The following is a 17,472-nucleotide window of genomic DNA, read 5'->3' as shown; positions in this document are numbered from 1 at the left end:
TGAGCCACCCCAGTTGTTGCAAACTTAGCTTCTAGCCGCCGCCGATTAGGCTGGTCATGTCTTCAGCATGAATATTTTCGATAACTACTGCTCGTGATTGATTGCCATTGACATCGTCAGGGTACGGCTTACCAAAGAGGGAGATAATATGGGCAAGTCGCAGTTTTGCAGGTGCTTGTGTGGGCTGTGCCGTCCCAATGGAAACTGTGGTGGAGCTGCAGTAACTAGGGAAGCGAGTGCATTTTGGCCGCTGGTCGAGGAGCTCCCCCGTGATCTGCATATGACATGATCTATCTAGCTATCTATATACATATCTAGGCTATCTATAGCCTATCTATTTATCTATAATCTGCGCTATCTACTGCTGAACAATCCCTTACTCGTCTCTCTTTACTCCTCTCTCGTTACTCTCAAGGGTCTCAAGGTGGGCTTTGGTCTGTAGCCTCCCCAAGGTGACGTAATGCAATGCATTGTGGGGGAAAGGAGAATCACTTCAAAACGCTGTGAAATAGTACCTGCTTTTTCGTATTATATTACGTTTTGTGATATCCATTGTATTTGATGTTGTTGGGTAACAGTTTAGATGTTTATTACCAACAAGCAAATTGTGCAAATTCGTTGGAAAATGAACCCTGCAACACAGCTTTTAACATAATGATTGATGGCAGAGTTGCAACGGTTTGGCTTGAATTTCCTGCTACTTGAAAACAAATAAGATGGATGTTGCTGTTGGCGAACAGTGTGACACGAGTTAAGCTTTTATTAAGTTGCCAAAAGTTTGAACTAGCAAACTAGCGCCGCTGGTGGGAAACGCATGGGACTCATAGCTGTCCTATTGTGTGCAGAGGGAATTTGAAAGACAACTGATTATCCCGCCCCTCGGACTGAGCACTGCGAACGGTGAGTGCCCAGACCCTACATTTTAATGTGGGTCTGGCTCGTCAGGCTATGGTTACATAGTATTTCATTTAGGATGAGCCATATCGATACAGGTAGAAGTAACTTTAATCACTTTACATTTCTGAGGATTTACACATTTATACCAGGGGGACTGGTAAAGTAATTCTTCAGTGGAGGCACCGCAACAGTTAATTATTCTATTGACACTAACTCAGGTATAATATTTGCCTTCTCTACTAGTGTTAATATTCCCTAACTTCAATGGTAGACGGTAAGTCCAACAAATTGAGAACCTAGGATCCTGTTTATGTTTAGTCTATGTTTATGAATGTGACTCCAGTATATGTTGAGACATAGTGGAGAAAAAGGGGTTACATAAGTAAGGTTTTGGATTCTGATTCTGTCTTTACACTCCCCAGTGCTTTCAACAGCCCCATCAAATAGGACAATTCTGCAGTTTCATACTCACAAATATACTCCCACATTGAGCAATCCATCTGTCCTTGCTTTGTCACCTGCTAAAGAAAACGGGTACAGATTGATTATTTGTTATTTCACAAAATGTTTTTCCACTTTTCATAACTGCATGGAGGAATCTTCATGTGTCTTTTGTTCCGGCACATTTTCTCCATGGCACCTGTGTATACCCCACACCTCACCGACCCCCCACCCCACCCCCCTTCATCTGTACTCCCTCCCCCCCTTTTCCCCCTGGATGTGACACAACCAGAGAGAGAGAGAGAGAGAGAGAGAGAGAGAGAGAGAGAGAGAGAGAGAGAGAGAGAGAGAGAGAGAGAGAGAGAGAGAGAGAGAGAGAGAGAGAGAGAGAGAGAGAGAGAGAGAGAGAGAGAGAGAAAGAGAGAAAAAACAAGAGCAAAATGCATTCGAGTGGGAGTAGCCAGGGCTTTTTAAATGTGCACTAAACAGACTGAAGGTCACCTCTTTTCTTAACAGCCTTGGACAGAGGAAGAAACTTGATCAATTCGCATTTACAGTGCTAAATGGATGACCAAGGCTACTGAATATAGAGGCATAACAGAGCCATGGATATAGTGGTAGTGGTCTGCACAGGATGAATTTTTCAGTCTTGCTCCCGCAACAGTTACTTCTGCCCCCCCCCTTCCTGTGAAACCACCTAATATTTAGTGCCCTTCCTGTCCGCAGCTTTCCCATTCTATCTCAGTGCTCTTGACTGCAAAGTCATGCAGTTGGATGTTTGCACAGAATGTATTTTTCAGTCCCACTCATGCCTTCTTGCATTAAAATGCACCATGCATAAAAACACCCACTGTATATTATGGTGCCTTAATGCAAAACATGGGTTAGTGGTTGCTGCCCTTGTGCCAACATTCTGTACTTTGAGAACAAAATCTACTCATTCATTAATTTTATATTGGGATATAATCTGCATAATTCTCCTGTCCCTGTGCACACATCTGTTTCTTCTAGCCTGCATCACAATATAAGTCTGACACCCGTTTATTGACACCTGAGACCTCCGTCTTAACAACAAACTGGGGTGTCTGTCTGGAAAATGTTTTACAAAGTACTGTGTATGAGTCACTTGCAATTGATACTGTTGTTTCCATGACGTGCTTATCTGCCTGTGTTTTGCCCTCAAGACACCCCCCTTCTTCCACCTCAAAATTGGTTTGATCCCCCAGTGTGCAAATGTGTAATGTAGCTCAAGAGAGCAGTCAGTGACTCCCACCAATTCTGAAATCAAAATTAAACCAAAATCTAAATCTGGATTTAAGAACCACAGTGAGCACAGAGATTGAGAGAGAAGTTAGATTACCACCAGGTATTTTGCACACTATTTAAAACCCAAAATTGGGTTCACATCTGGTATATGAGCGGGGTGTGAAATATGTATAACATTGTCATCACTCTCATTAAGCTACTCATCAAGCTAACCACACATGAGTCTATGGACATCGTCATTATTGCTCTTTGTTGTTGGCTTAAGAAAAGCTGTTTATAATCTAATATTAAAAAAAATTCATTTGCATTACACTCTTCACATTACATTCTTCGTCATTTAGCTGATGCTCTTGTCCGAAGGTATTCTGAACTAACTACAGGGACAGCCCCCTTGGCACAACTCAGGGTTACGTGCCTTGCTCAAGAGAACAATGGTGGCAGCCCCTGTGATCGAATGCTCAACCTTCAGGTGTTCCATTTGGAAACCCCAAATTCCTTAATAATTAGGCAACCACTACCAACACATTCTTCAGATACTCGGTTTATTAAAACAAGGTAAGAGTATTAAAAAGACAAAGTAAGAGTATCTTGTTTGCATGGTTCCTCATGTAGAAGACCTTAAACTCTAATTTCCTTGTAACATATGCAATAATGTATTCATTTATTTGTCTCTATCAATATCTTTGTCTCAGAAACTTTTCTTATAAAGGAAGCGACGCATAGAATCATTTTCCAATGACTGGATGAAGCACAATAATCTGACAGCGGATGATTTGCAGTGGATTTTCTCTTTTATTAGTTATCAAATGCCACAAATCACTCCTTATTTTCCATCTGCTGGTCACCCATTTCTTTTGTCATAGCTGTGGATGACTAATCACTTTATTCATGTCATTAAAGTCTGTCTGTGCAAGCCACAGATAACAGGTACCCAAGTCTGCTGAACTATGGCCCAGAGCAGGCTCTGATGGCAATCTACTTAATTAAATCAGAACTTGAGTTCTCTGATCTATTTGCATGGGATAGCCTACTCCCAGCCATTTAAGACTTTTAGTACATGAGAGCACAGAGTAGACCAGGCACATGCATGCACACACACACACACACACACACACACACACACACACACAAGCATACACGCCTCATCATATTGCACTCAATCATATTGCACACAATTTGAATTGTGTGTTAATCAGGTTGAAATTACAGTAGCACATTAGAAATGTTCGTGCAATGCAGCATTCACACAGATGTTACTCAATCAGAGCTGCATAACTCACCTAAGGTCTGTCAAGGGAGCGTGGCAAACTAGTCAGCTGGACTACAGCCAGAGAGCATCCCTGCCACCTGCTCTGGGTGGCACCATCACAGCGGGCATATCACGGCATCCATCCCCATCACCACCTTCCACCACATGTGGGGACTGTGGGTTCGCTCCCCATTTGTCACATATTTATTTTTTACTTATTTATCCTTTGATTGTTGTTGTTATTATTCTTTCCCCAGCGTGATGCCATGCTGCTTGAAATCAGTAATTGCACTGCCTGATTTTTGTGGATTAATCAATGCAAATTGTATGCTAATTGATGGGACGTTCGATTGCAGAAACAGATGGTTTCTGTATTGTTCCAGTATAGACTTGGGCGGGCAGAGAGTCAGATGGCTTCGAAAGCGTTCACGACGGCCACAGCACTGGGGCAAACTGTAGAGCAGGGCCGGCCAAAGGCACATGGCTCAAGCAAACTAAGTGGTCAGCAGGGGCCCCCCAAGAGTTTTTGAAATGTCAAGACATCTTGATTAAAAAATACAAATAGGCTACATATTGAATTCTAAATTAAAACAATAGAAAAAAACTATGTTAAACAATATAAACATTGTGATATTACGTTCAGAGCTGGCAAGCTTACTGGTTAAATTTGACTTGGTATCTAGCCTACTGTGCATGCATGTAGGCCTATTTGTATGCACACAGTTGTCTTACATGCATGTCAGAAGAGACAGCAACAAGGTATGTCACTAAACAGGACTTTCCAGAAGATAAAGAAGAGAACAGAGAAAGATAAAAACATCAAGATAAAGGTATGTTTGCATGATTAATTACAGTTTTGCCACAAACATGAGCCATCAATCCTTCAGTTCAGGATATGTTCTGCTAAACAGTTCATCAGCTAGTTGGCTAGCTTTTGTTTTGATCATACAATAGCTAACAAAATACACCTGATAGCTAGATCTCCCAGTTAAAATGGCAATTTCTCCGGTTGTTATACATGCATTTAGGTGGACTTAAGATGTCGGTGCTATATTATGCCTATTTATTGTATGATGTTTAAGCAAACATGAACTTCCTTATGTGTTAGCTGGGCTTGTAAAGCAAGCCTAAGGTAAGCAAATGTTGATGTAAATCCATCGGTGACAGATTCCGAATGATTTTATTACAAATGGAAATTTTGTGTCTTCTGTTTACGTACTGTAGGGCACGTCGTTCTACTCTGATCAGGTGCTCTCAAGCACTTTAAAATCTTTGATCAGAATAGCCATTGCTGCTTTGCGTTTCCTTGAGAAGCTACAGCAGGCAATCCGATTTACCATATGGCTGTTCTATCGGAATAAGAATGAACTACACCACCTCTTTCAGTCCAATTAAATTCGGATCGGCAGTTTTATTTCAATCAAGATGTTTATACAGTGTATACAGTACATTTCTATTCCGATTGAGCTATTCCGATTCTAATCAGAATAAAAGTGTCCATGTAAACCCATGGAAAAAGGTTTCAACTTCTATTTTATTTATTTTAAGTATATTTTTTGGGCTTTTTATGCCTTTACTCAGATAGGATAGTGGAGACTGACAGGAATAGAGTGGTGAAGTCCCGCCCCTTCTACTTCCGGTCCATGGGACCTATCTTTCAAAAAATTATGAAGGGGAGTTACAGTTTTTTCTGAATGCTTAAACACATTTTTTGTAACTATGGCTTTTTTTGCAAAACTCTATACACAAATGGCAAAACCACTCACTGAGTTCGCAAAACTAAAAGCACAAACACTGCTTTGCACTCAGTTTGCAATTTTGTAACACACACTTTGCACAACTGTATAGGCACAATGGCTATTATTTACACTATTTTGCCAACTCTCTGGCACACTTTCTCATGTGAAAACTGTTTTAGATAATTAGTTCACTTTGCAATCAGCCTAAGCACTATAAATAAGCCACAGGTAATGTACAATGGGTACGATGGAGTGAGCAGGAAGAGTGAGAAGAGAAAAAAACAGATAAAAAAAAACAGTCTACATGTGGGGATATTGTCATGTCAGGCCTGGATACGTCATTCCAGAATATATTTTTCCCGGTGCCTTGGACTAGGACATTGCATGTGATGTAGACAGAATTTTGAGAGAGACGACCCGATGTAGACTGATTTGTTTTGTCTCAGTGAAATGCTATTTTGTGTTTTGACTTGGAAAAACACACTTGTGTTTGTTTTGATGTGTGTAAATACAGTAAACACTAATACTTGAAGTTGGGATCCCTGTATGTTTACAGAACTATGACAAAAGTATGACCTCAAACTGACAGTCTACCTTGTGCACAGAGAAAGCAAAAGCCAGATGTGTTTTTTTATTCATACCATCAGTGTGTTGTTGGCACATTGTGTGCTTACTATTGTGATGGCTTGTGTTTACTGTTAGATACGAAAACACCATTTTTACGAAGGTGTGAAGAGTTAAGCAAGGTGTGTTAGCTTTTGCAAGAGAACTACAATGTTTTGCTGATTGGGTGAGAGGTTTTGCCATTTGTGTGTAGAGTTTTGCAAAAAAAGCCATAGTTACAAAAAATGTGCTTAAGCAATCAGAAAAAACTAATGGAGAGCTAATTATTTTTTGGTCCAGTTTGAATTGTGCCACAAATTTCACATATGATGTGTGTGAATTTAAAAGATAATTTTTCACGTCAAGAAAGTACTGTTGTTCGATAGACTTCAAAAGTTGTGTTGGTTTTGTGCGAATCCACTCAGTGGACTACATCTCTCGTCTCGAACGATGTACGTCACCAACGTAATGAAACGATAAGAGCTGTTATGCTAGTTAACGGTTGCATCTTGCTGCCTGCTATGTCACTTAACAGTATGTAATGTAGTCTATGGACGAATACAACTTACCTGATGTGTTTAATCCTCTGACTCATGGTATTTTCTTCGGCAAGGAAAGCCCAATTAAGACCCGTTGCTGGTATGCTTGTACAATCTAGTGTGGCTGTGAATGAGCTAACGTCACTAGCTCGACTGATTGGTTTGTAGTCGTTGGAATTACGATTTCACAATGTGGTAATTCAATAGTTATGAAACAAACTGCAAATGTCTTTACATGAAAAATTGTCTTTAAAATTGACAAACATCATATGGGTAATTCAAGGCACAAGTCAACCGGGACCAGAAAATAATTTCTTTTTCGCCATAGACTGCTGTTCAAATTTTTTTGAAAGATAGGTCCCATGGAGGCAAACGGTAGGGGCGGGACTTCACCACTCTATAGAATGGGAGAGAGAGTCAGGGTGGGATCCGGAAAGGACCACGGGGCGGGAATCGAACCCGGGTCCCCATCGTACGGTGCAGGTGCCCCAGCCAGTCGCGCCACTGCTGGGGGCCTTAAACTTCTATTTTTGAAGGTGATAACATCAAAGAACAGGTTGACGGAACCTTTTTTTGGGACTGTTTTCAACTGATGGCCGAATTCTTTTTGTAACACAGCTTATTAAACTTGAAAGTTAGCCTGCTATGGAGAAGGCTAGTTCAGTGGCATAGAGTAGCTTGGTTAGGATTGCTGTAAGCCACAGTAAGTGAGCGTGGAGTGTCTGTTGCACCCCAGAAACGTGTCTGACGCTGCGCTGTGGCAGCCCCTCTGCCTATTAAAACATCTCTTCACTTTTGAATGGAAACGCTTCCAACGCGCTTGTGTGTTCCATGAAAAATAGACGTTGATCCTACAGTATTTCTAGCATGCACATGTTCTCGGTGTGGCTCGAGCAACGCCGGAGATGTGCATGTCACACAGGCAGTGTATAGCGCGGGAATGATGCCAAAAACCTCCCTTCCTACCAACTGGTGGATCCATCAAACGTCATGTCAAACGCCTACCAGCACGTTCATTGCTTTATCATGCAACAACAAATGTGTAGCTACCTCTCCGGAGGTTTTGTTTTTGGTGCATTTTGTCTAAAATCTAAGACAGTAAAAAATTATGTTAAACATAATTTTCTACTGTCTTAGATTTTAGTTTCACATTGCAAGTAATGCTTAACATGACCAATAGGGCTACACATTGTGGTTAACTAGTGTCGATAGCATATTGCGAGTAGTTGTGAACCGTAGGAACTTTAATCATAGCCTATAGCCAAATTGAAATAAATGCGAATTTATGATAAGCCTGTCAGTTTGACTGGCGACCCACAGTTGGATAAGCAGGTTCCCCCGAGCAGTCTGCATTGCTACACTGAGGGCTTCTCTGCTGATGTTTTGCTCAAAGGTCCAGGCGGTCCACATATAGCCTTCATGCCATTTCAGCTGAAAACACTTTTCATTTGTTAGCCTACTTGATAAACGTCTTTATTCTTTATTAGTGTCAACATTACAGTATTTAGGCTATGTTAATCTCAAGCCACTCTAAGAAATGGCCGTAGGCCTACTTTTACAGTAGGGCCTACAGCACAGCAAAATCTATTCAAATTGTGCAATCTCACCAAAAAACATGCATTAAGAAAAAGGATCCTTATCTTGCTGTAATCCAATGGCATGAATAAAGTAATCCACTGCGATTCAGTAGATCCTCAAAATGGGTCACAGTGTATCCAGCATGCAAGGCCTCTAAAGGCATCATAGGCTACATTCACCAGCTGGCTCCAAACAGGTAAATGCATAGGGGAAACGAGAGCTCTCCCCTAATATAGGCTATACATGAATCCATACATGATCCTTACATAATATGTAATAGCATGTTTGCTTCCTCATTGTTGCACTCTTCATTAAGATCGTATTTTGAACAGATGTCATTCAGACAATTCGGAATTGTAGTTGAAAACGTCAGTTATAACGGTCCACTAATTAAAAATGTTCTGTGTCTGTGAACTGCTGCTCTCACTGCTCCTTGCACGCATCTAGGCAAGTGGGCGTGTCAAGCAGGCAGCTCTGAGTGAGTGAGTAGCCAACATCAACATACTGTAGTTCTGTAACGTTTGAAGGTTTCAGGACACAGAGCTTCGTTCAATGCAAGCTTTAATGAGAACGAAGCTCCTGAAGTGTCCTGAAACCTTCAAACATTACATTGGTGTCAGAAGCGACTTTCGAACATGGCCTCCGCCCAGCGAGAGAAGCTGGGAATGGACGACCATACCACTGGGTGGAGGCCCACGCAAGAGGATCCAGAGAGAGCCCTTGTAAGGGCTGCTAAAAAGCTCGGGGCCTTCTATCGCTGCTGCCGACGGAGGAGAGGTGCTGTCGTCTGGACCTGCCTGCTGCCATGGGAGATCTTGCCAGAAGAGGGGCCTGAAGAAGCGTTCGCAGAGAAGACGACGCCGGCCTGGGCAGTGACTCCGCGCCGGGCGGTTCGAGGCTGGAGCTGGCGGTGGCCGCGACGCGTGAGGAGAGCGGCGAGGAAGAGGTTCCTGGACGACGGACGGTTGGCAGAGACGCTGGGGACAGCGAACTCACGACGGTGGGGCAGCAAAGGCTCTCTGAACTTTAAAACGTTTGGGTGTGTGTGAGAGGCACCGTGCTGTGTGGGCGCCCGTTCTAGTTGGCCTGTTGGCCGGCGCTTTTGAAAAAAAAAAAAAGTTTGTTGTGTGGAGTTCAATAGCATGGCCATCTCGGGAGTCGTGCCTTTGCTGAGGCCGCAAAGGAGTGGAACGGGCCGGGAGCAGAGCAGGTCGGCTCTGCGAGGTGGCAACACGAGGAGGGACGGCGAAGACGGTAGCTGCTGCGGAGTCGGTGCCTGTCTGTCCTGGTCGGTGAATCGATGGAGCGGAGTGGCGTTGGTGCAGCTTCATCTGACCCCCCTCAAACCCCGGTGCTTGGTACAGTGTTGACGGTTGGAAAGGCCACCTAGGGCCCCGCCAGGAGAGGAGGAATGCCACGGTGACACGCCGCGGAAAGTGCAGCCTGAGGGCGGCTGCTGAGAGGGAGCTGGTGACGAGCGGGGACGGCCACGTGGCTGCTAGCATGCCCGCACTGGATTGCTAGCAGCGTGGCTCCCCGTTGAGTGAGCTCCTGCGGCGGGCACCCCACGTGAGTTGGCGGTACTGTCGCACTGGACTGAGTGGCGGGCAAGAGACATAACGAGCTGTAATCATTTTGACGATCATAACGAGCTGTAATCATTTTGACGATCATAACGAGCTGTAATCATAGGGTGCTAACGTGATGAAAGCACAATGTTCAAGCCAGAATAACATTACCATAACTTGTAAACAATCTATCTCATGTTCGGTCAGTACTACTGGTAATATTTGTCATGGCATGTAGACTGCAATTTGTTCAATAATTATTGCCCAGATGTAGGATAGGCTACCCGAAATGCGCTAATTAAAGCCCACAGCATATAATACCACCAAAGCGTGTTGAGTCCTAATAATAATAATAATAATAATAATAATAATAATAATAATAATAATAATAATAAATATAGCTGCAAGCAGCAATGAGGGGGCCAAGCAGGCAGTTCAGCAGTCCAGAAGTCCAGATTTGCCATGCAACTCAATGCCGTGGCATCAGGCATATAGCATTAAGCAGTCACAACAAGTTCCATGTCAAACAACCCAAGATTGGCTGAGTTACAAGGTCAAGTTTCACATCAAAACATAACTGATTTTGTGTGGCTGAACCAGGGCTGAGTGTCGCCGCCCCCTCACCCAGCCAGCCCACCGCCGCAACCGCCCCTGCCCGTCCCACCCCACCCCACCCTTGCACGCACGCATTAGAATTAACTGGATGGAACTCGCTGTCATCAGTTTCACATCAAAAATAAAAGATTGACTGAGATATGATCACACTTGCTGTGATTTAAACATAGAGGTCAACAATTGACGTCATAGGGTGTGTTGAACTCGGCTTGGCCCAAGGATTCCAATGATACCTCATTTTGCCATTCGGGTCAACAGGTCAAAAGTTACGTCCGTGAACACAAGTCCAACTTTGGCCTGTTGGTGGCGCTAGAGCGCTTGAGGTGCCGGCATGAAACTTGGTGAAATGAATTATTGGACTGTCCCCAATTAGTGTGCAAAATTGTATAACTTTTTACCAGACGGTTCTATGGGCTGCCATTGACTTCCATTGCAAAATAATGCGCATCAGCAACTACTGACCAAAATGCATTTTTGTCAATTACGGTGCCCCCTAGAGGTCAAATGTCACCAAATTTCTTGAGCGTCCTCCCGATGTGGTCTGAGGTACATGTACTAAGTTTGGTTTTGATACATGAAAGCGTTGCTGAGATATGAAATCACTTCCTGTTTGGCGGCTTCGCCGCAAATTTTGATTGGCTGGTACAGGCCAAAGCTTCTGTCAATTGTTCCAGAAAGCAATGCACTCATCAGGCATGGTCTGAAGATGGTCTCTGCCAATTTTGGTGAGGAACAGATGAAATTTGTGACCTGCCAAAACTTTTTTGTGTTTTTGATTTAATCCAATATGGCGGCCGAATCAATTACGATGACATCACAAGTTGGCTTGGGTCGGCCTAAGGACCTTCAACAGTAGTACCAGACACCACTCGTGGGTTTCAATTCTAAGCACAACTGCAGCTACAGGCCAAAAGGCATGTTTCTTAATTACAGCGCCCCCTAGAGGTCAAAGGTCACCAAATTTCTTGAGCGTCCCCCGGATTGGGTCCTGAGTCCATGGGATAAGATTGGGTATGATAGATCAATGGGTTGCTGAGATATGAGCTCACTTCCTGTTTGGCGGCTTCGCCGCAAATTTCGATTGGCGGTTACGTGCGAACGGTTTTAGTTCCGAAGACAAAAAGCAATGCATTAATGAGGCATGGTCTGTAGATGATATCTATGAAGTTTGGTGTCGATCGGACAAAATGTGTGACCTCTGATACGTTTTAAGTGATTTTGATGAAATCCAAAATGGCGGAAAATCCATCATGGCGGAAAATGACGTCATAGGGTGCGTTGAACTCGGCTTGGTCCAAGGATTCCAACGATACCTCGTTTTTCAAAATCGGATCAACAGGTCAAAAGTTACATGCGTGAACGCACGTCCAACTTTGGCCTGTTGGTGGCGCTAGAGCGCTTGAGGTGCCATCATGAAACTTGGTGACATTAATCATGGGACTGTCCCTAATCAGTGTGCCAAATTTCACAACTTTTCACCAGACGGTTCTATGGGCTGCCATTGACTTCCATGGCGGAAGAAGGTATAATAATAATAAGAAAAGCTAGAAACACAATGGGTGCCTTCGCAGCTTCGCTGCTTGGCCCCCAATAATAATAGCGGTGTTACGAGACACAGACTCAAGGCACAGAGAAGTCAAGTTCTGAGATTTTACTTGTTGGTTTGCAGGAATTCAAACATAGAAACTGAAAACAGGACTCTTCAATTCTCAGGGGAAGGAGTAGTTTCAAACATAGGAGTTACTGGATCAATTAAAAGGGAAACAAGGCAAGAGTCCAACGATGTCACAGAAATGCAAAGGTCCAAAAGGCAAACACAAAAGTCAACTTAACTCGTGGGTTTCTTCTCTGCACGATTCAAGCAGCAAGGAGCTGAAGTCCGTGTAGCTCAGTGTGAAGCCAGACAATGAGTGAACAAGCACAGGGGTTTACATAGTGCTGGCAATTAGGACAAACGAGGGACAACGAGGGCAGGTGTGGCCTGTTAGTAGACAGGGGAGAGTGAGCGGGAAGCAGTGTTTTCAGTAGAGTCAAGAGTGGGCGTAGTTGATGGAGAGCTTGGTGTGGCTGTGACAAGCGGCTTATTGTTACGTGGTAAAAAATCATGTTATCAAAGAAATAGACGTAATGTAGGAATGCCCTCAGATATACAAGGATACAAGGAAGTTTATTGTCACATGCATATAGTTACTGGAAGTAAGAAATGCAGTGAAATTATGTCTGGTGTCAGCCTATTTGTGCATTTATGGGGGGGGGGCAGTAGAAGAGGGGTTTAGTAGATTAAGTGGCAAGGGCTGCATAAGAAAGGTGGGGGAGGATTGGGATTTGGGGGCACCAACAAGGAGCACCCAAGAGCAACAGGGGCAAGGAAAAACTCCCTTACAAAGGAAGAAACCTTGGGCAGATCCACGGCTCAAGGGGCTAACCCAACTGCCAGGGGTCTTGGTGTGTGTGTTGGGGGGATGACAGGGGAGATGGGATAGTGTGCTGTGTATGTGGGGAGAGGGCAGTGTGCAATATGTGTGTTGGAGAAGCTTCCTCATGAGACAATGTGCTGTGTATGGGGGGGGGGCAGTGTACTGCAAGTATGATGAAGGGACTTACTATTGCAAGCAGAGTACTGTATGTATGATGTATGTGAGTGATGACAGTGAAGATGTGTGTGTGGGCGGGAGGGGAGTGGAGCAGTGACTGTGTGTGTGTGTGTAGTGTGTGTGTGTGTGTGTGTGGGTGGGGGGGGGGGGGGCAGTGTACTGCAAGTATGATGAAGGGACTTACTATTGCAAGCAGAGTACTGTATGTATGATGTATGTGAGTGATGACAGTGAAGATGTGTGTGTGGGCGGGAGGGGAGTGGAGCAGTGACTGTGTGTGTGTGTGTAGTGTGTGTGTGGGTAGGTGGGGGCAGTGTGCTGTAAGTATGTAGAGGATGTGTGTTAGAGAAGATCCTGAAGACAATGTGCTGTGTATGTAGGGAGGGGGGGGGGGCAGTGTGCAGCAAGTATGTAGAGGAGGCTTACTGTAGCAAGCAGTGTGCTGTATGTATGTGAGGTGATGATGTAAGTGTGTGTGTTTTGTATAATAAATAGAAAGTTCTATGGAGATGTGCAAAAGTTGGAGAAAGTCAGATGTGTGTGTGTGTGTGTGTGTGTTTTGACGTGTGATGAAATAAGAAAATAAATAAAAGGTCTGTAGCATAGGGAGAGGGATGTAAAAGTGCTAAAAGTCATGTAGGTGTGTGTGTGTGTGTGTGTGGGGGGGGGGGGGGGGTCATGAGTGCTGAGGAGTGAATGAGTGCAAATTCAGTATAGTGTGAATTCAGAGTTTGGAAATGTTTGAGAGTGCGGGATGTCGGCAAATCATCGAAAACGACAATGAGCCAATGTTTCAACGACTCATCAAAGCTATGCCCACCCCCGGCTTAAACGACCTTTATTTATTTAGGTCGGAACTTGAGATTGCACATTTTACACTAGGCTATAAATGATTAGATCTATAAGGACACAAAAAAAGATGCCAGAAATATTTTCAATTCATTTTATTTAATGTTTAAAAAAGTCTGATGATGAAAAAATGCTGTTAGAAAATGTTCCCCCAAAAATCATGTTCTTCTCCTGCAAGAGACAAAAACAACAATTAATTCACCGCAACACTTTCATCTTTAAAGTCTACCCTTACCGATTGCTGTTAAGGAATTTTCATAGCAGAGAACCACTACCGAGCTCGGAGAAATAGATTTCAAACCCTCAGCTGATATTTCAATCAAGCAGAGGCGAGCTAATGCCGTTACTTGGCTAGCGCGCTAACGCCGGCCAAAACACGAACTCTGGAAGTGACTAGAGAAAGTTGGGACTGAAACGTAGCCTACATTTGCTTTGGGAACTTCGGCTGATGCATCTGTGCATTTCCACTGTGCAAAGGCGTTATGATGACACGACCAGCAGGTTAGCTCAGCCAAGACAGTAACGTTAGCTAATAGCCTAGCTCCCACTCCTCTCCATACAAAAACGACAGCCTTTCCTGGGTTAAGTCTCACGGTCAAATAATAACTTGCTATTCTTACACCAAAGCATATTGCTGTCCTTGTACCGGTAATCATGGATGCTGTAGTGTTAACATTTCGCCATAGCCGCTAGCTAGGTTTAACATATTTTCCAGTGTTAGCTCAACTAGCTAACGTGAATTAGTTCACAACGAAATTGTAATTACCCCAAAACAGCTCTTAATAAAGTAATGTACACCAAGTTATGGCTTAGCCTAGCAGGCAAATATATAAACAGTCATACAATTGACACAATGCCTATTTTCTGACAATTTACATGAGTGAATTTACCAACCTGAAAATCGCTGCTCCAGGAGGCTGATCTGACGTGCCTGGCTGCCTGCTACACACGCAGAAAAAGAACAGATAGAGCGGGATCTGCGTCTGGTAGTAGGAACGATCAAAAGCCAACATACATGGAAGCTGGGGCAAAAAAAAAACAGATAGCGGGATCTGCTTGCTTTGGGTAGTAGGAACGATCAAAAGCCAACATACATGGAAGCTGGGGTAAAAAAAAACAGATAGCGGGATCTGCTTTGGATAGTAGGAACGATCAAAAGCCAACATACATGGAAGCGACTTCAGGCCGATACCCCTGCGACATTATTATATGGGAGGATTCCATGCTGATCTGAAACCGACATCGGGCAGATGTATGACTGCTGTCTGGGTATAGTACGTTCAGCTGAGCGCACTACTCTCTGCAGAGTACTACAATCTCTAACTGTGGAGTTCCCATAACAGGTGATGATGCTACCAGTTAGAACACTCTCAACCGCTGAAGTGTAGAAGGCCTTCATGCCACTATTATTCAACCTCTATATGCTCAAATCATTCAAAATAATTTGATTTCATATCATAGCTATGCAGATGACACACAAATTTACTTAGCTCTATCACCAAACAACTATGGTCCTCTTGAATCTATGTGCCAGTGTATAGAACAAATCAACACCTGGATGTCTCAAAATTTTCTTCAGCTGAACAAAGAAAAAACTGAAGTAATTATATTTGGTAAAAATGAGGAAAGACTTAGGGTTGCCACTCTCCTTGACACAAAAGGGTTGAAGGCAAAGGATACGGTTAAAAACCTTGGTGTATTAATTGACAGTGATCTAAATTTCAACAGCCACATGAAAGCGATAACTAAATCAGCTTTTTACCACCTCAAAAATATTGTTAAACTCAGAGGGCTGATGTCAAAACATGACTTAGAAAAACTCATTCATGCATTTATCTCCAGCAGGGTTGATTACTGCAATGGACTGTTCACAGGCCTTCCTAAAAAGACTATTAAACAGCTTCAGGTGATACAAAATGCAGCAGCTAGGACTCTAACAAAAACTAAAAGAACTGACCACATTACTCCAATTCTTAAGTCCTTGCACTGGCTTCCAGTAAGTCACAGAATTGACTTTAAAGCACTATTGCTTGTTTATAAATCAGTAAATGGAGCAGGACCTAAATACTTGTCAGACATGCTTCAGCAGTACACACCTTCTCGTCCTCTCAGGTCCCAGGTGAAAAACCTGCTAGTAAAACCTACAGTTAGAACTAAACATGGTGAAGCAGCTTTTAGCTGCTATGCGGCTCAGCTGTGGAACCAACTTTCGGATGACATTAAAAAGGCCCCAACTGTAGCCAGTTTTAAATCTAGACCTAAGACCAAACTGTTCTCAGACGCTTTCTGCTAACTGTGCCGAGTTACAAATTCTGAATCTGCCTCGATAATTATTCTACTTTGTCTTTTATTACTTTTTTTACTACTTTTGCCTTTGTTTTTGCTTACTAATTATTCTTTATTTTTAAATGATTTTACCTTGTGTTTTATGTTTTCTTTTTATTATGATCTTTACCTTTTAACTATTCTTTGACTATATTGCCCTTCTATGCTTTTATTTGTTATTATCGTTTGGTTTTGTTTATGTAAAGCACATTGAATTACCTCTGTGTATGAAATGTGCTATATAAATAAACTTGACTTGACTTCATGATGGATGTAGAAACTTTGAATTTCCTTAGCTGACGAAGGAAGTAGAGTCGTTGTCTGGACTTCTTCAGAACATATTGAGTGTTAACAGTCCATGTTAAGTCTTCAGTAATGTGGACACCAAGGTATTTAAAACTTGTGACTCTCTCTACAGGTTGCCCGCTGATCATTAGTGGGGTGTAACTGTAGTTCTGCTGCTTCCTTCTGTAATCCACTACCATTTCCTTGGTTTTATTGATATTTAGTGTCAAGCTGTTAGATTGACACCACTGTGCCACCTCATCAACCTGATCCAAATAGAGCTGTTCATTGTTGTTACTAATCAGGCCCAAGATCACTGTCATCTGCAAACTTGATGATGGAGGTATGACTACAGTTGGCTTTGCAGTCATGTGTGTAAGTGTTGTACAGCAGTGGACTCAAAACACAGCCTTGGGGAGCACCAGTGCTGATGGTTAATGAGTCAGATGTCAGACCCCCCACTCTAACCACTTGTGAACGGTTGGTGAGGAAGTCAAATATCCAGTGACACAAGGTGGTGTTCAGTCCTAAGGCCTTCATCTTTGTGACCAAGGTGAGAGGTACTATCGTTAGTGCTGCCGCGATTAGTCGACATAGTCGACCTAATCGACCATGAAAATTAGTCGACGGCAATTTTTTCAGTCAAAGAGTCGTTTTACTATTGACCGCCTATTTATTTTTGGTCTCAAACAGCTCACTGTAATGTTATATTAACTATGTTATTAACTCTTGAAAAGTACAATGACTGTCTTTGGATGTTAAACAGGCTACTAAGACTTTGGCAGTCATGTTTTAAACCCTGCTATGCACGCACACTGTTAACGCCAGCAACAAAGCTGCGTGCCTGCCTGCTTTCAGCGCAATTCATTATTAAGCAGAGTTAAGTGGGGGGAGCTAAGCTAGTAGGTTACGCCAGACTCTTGA

The 17,472-nt window shown here is 43.1% G+C and overlaps 1 long non-coding RNA gene across 1 annotated transcript; it reads left to right on the top strand.

Annotated features, from left to right (window-relative positions):
- The first annotated feature begins 442 nt into the window (after nucleotides 1-442).
- Nucleotides 443-17,176, top strand: LOC121707332. Its single transcript, XR_006031304.1, has 5 exons — nucleotides 443-452; nucleotides 8,629-8,631; nucleotides 11,533-11,549; nucleotides 12,618-12,619; nucleotides 17,107-17,176. It is a non-coding gene; the product is annotated as an uncharacterized LOC121707332 (long non-coding RNA).
- Nucleotides 17,177-17,472: the final 296 nt, after the last annotated feature.

The sequence above is a fragment of the Alosa sapidissima genome, chromosome 4 (assembly GCF_018492685.1).
Source record: "Alosa sapidissima isolate fAloSap1 chromosome 4, fAloSap1.pri, whole genome shotgun sequence".
In the NCBI taxonomy this organism is placed as follows: domain Eukaryota; kingdom Metazoa; phylum Chordata; class Actinopteri; order Clupeiformes; family Clupeidae; genus Alosa; species Alosa sapidissima.
The sequence above is the reverse complement of the archived record's forward strand: the minus strand, read 5'-3'. Positions and strand labels throughout refer to the sequence as shown.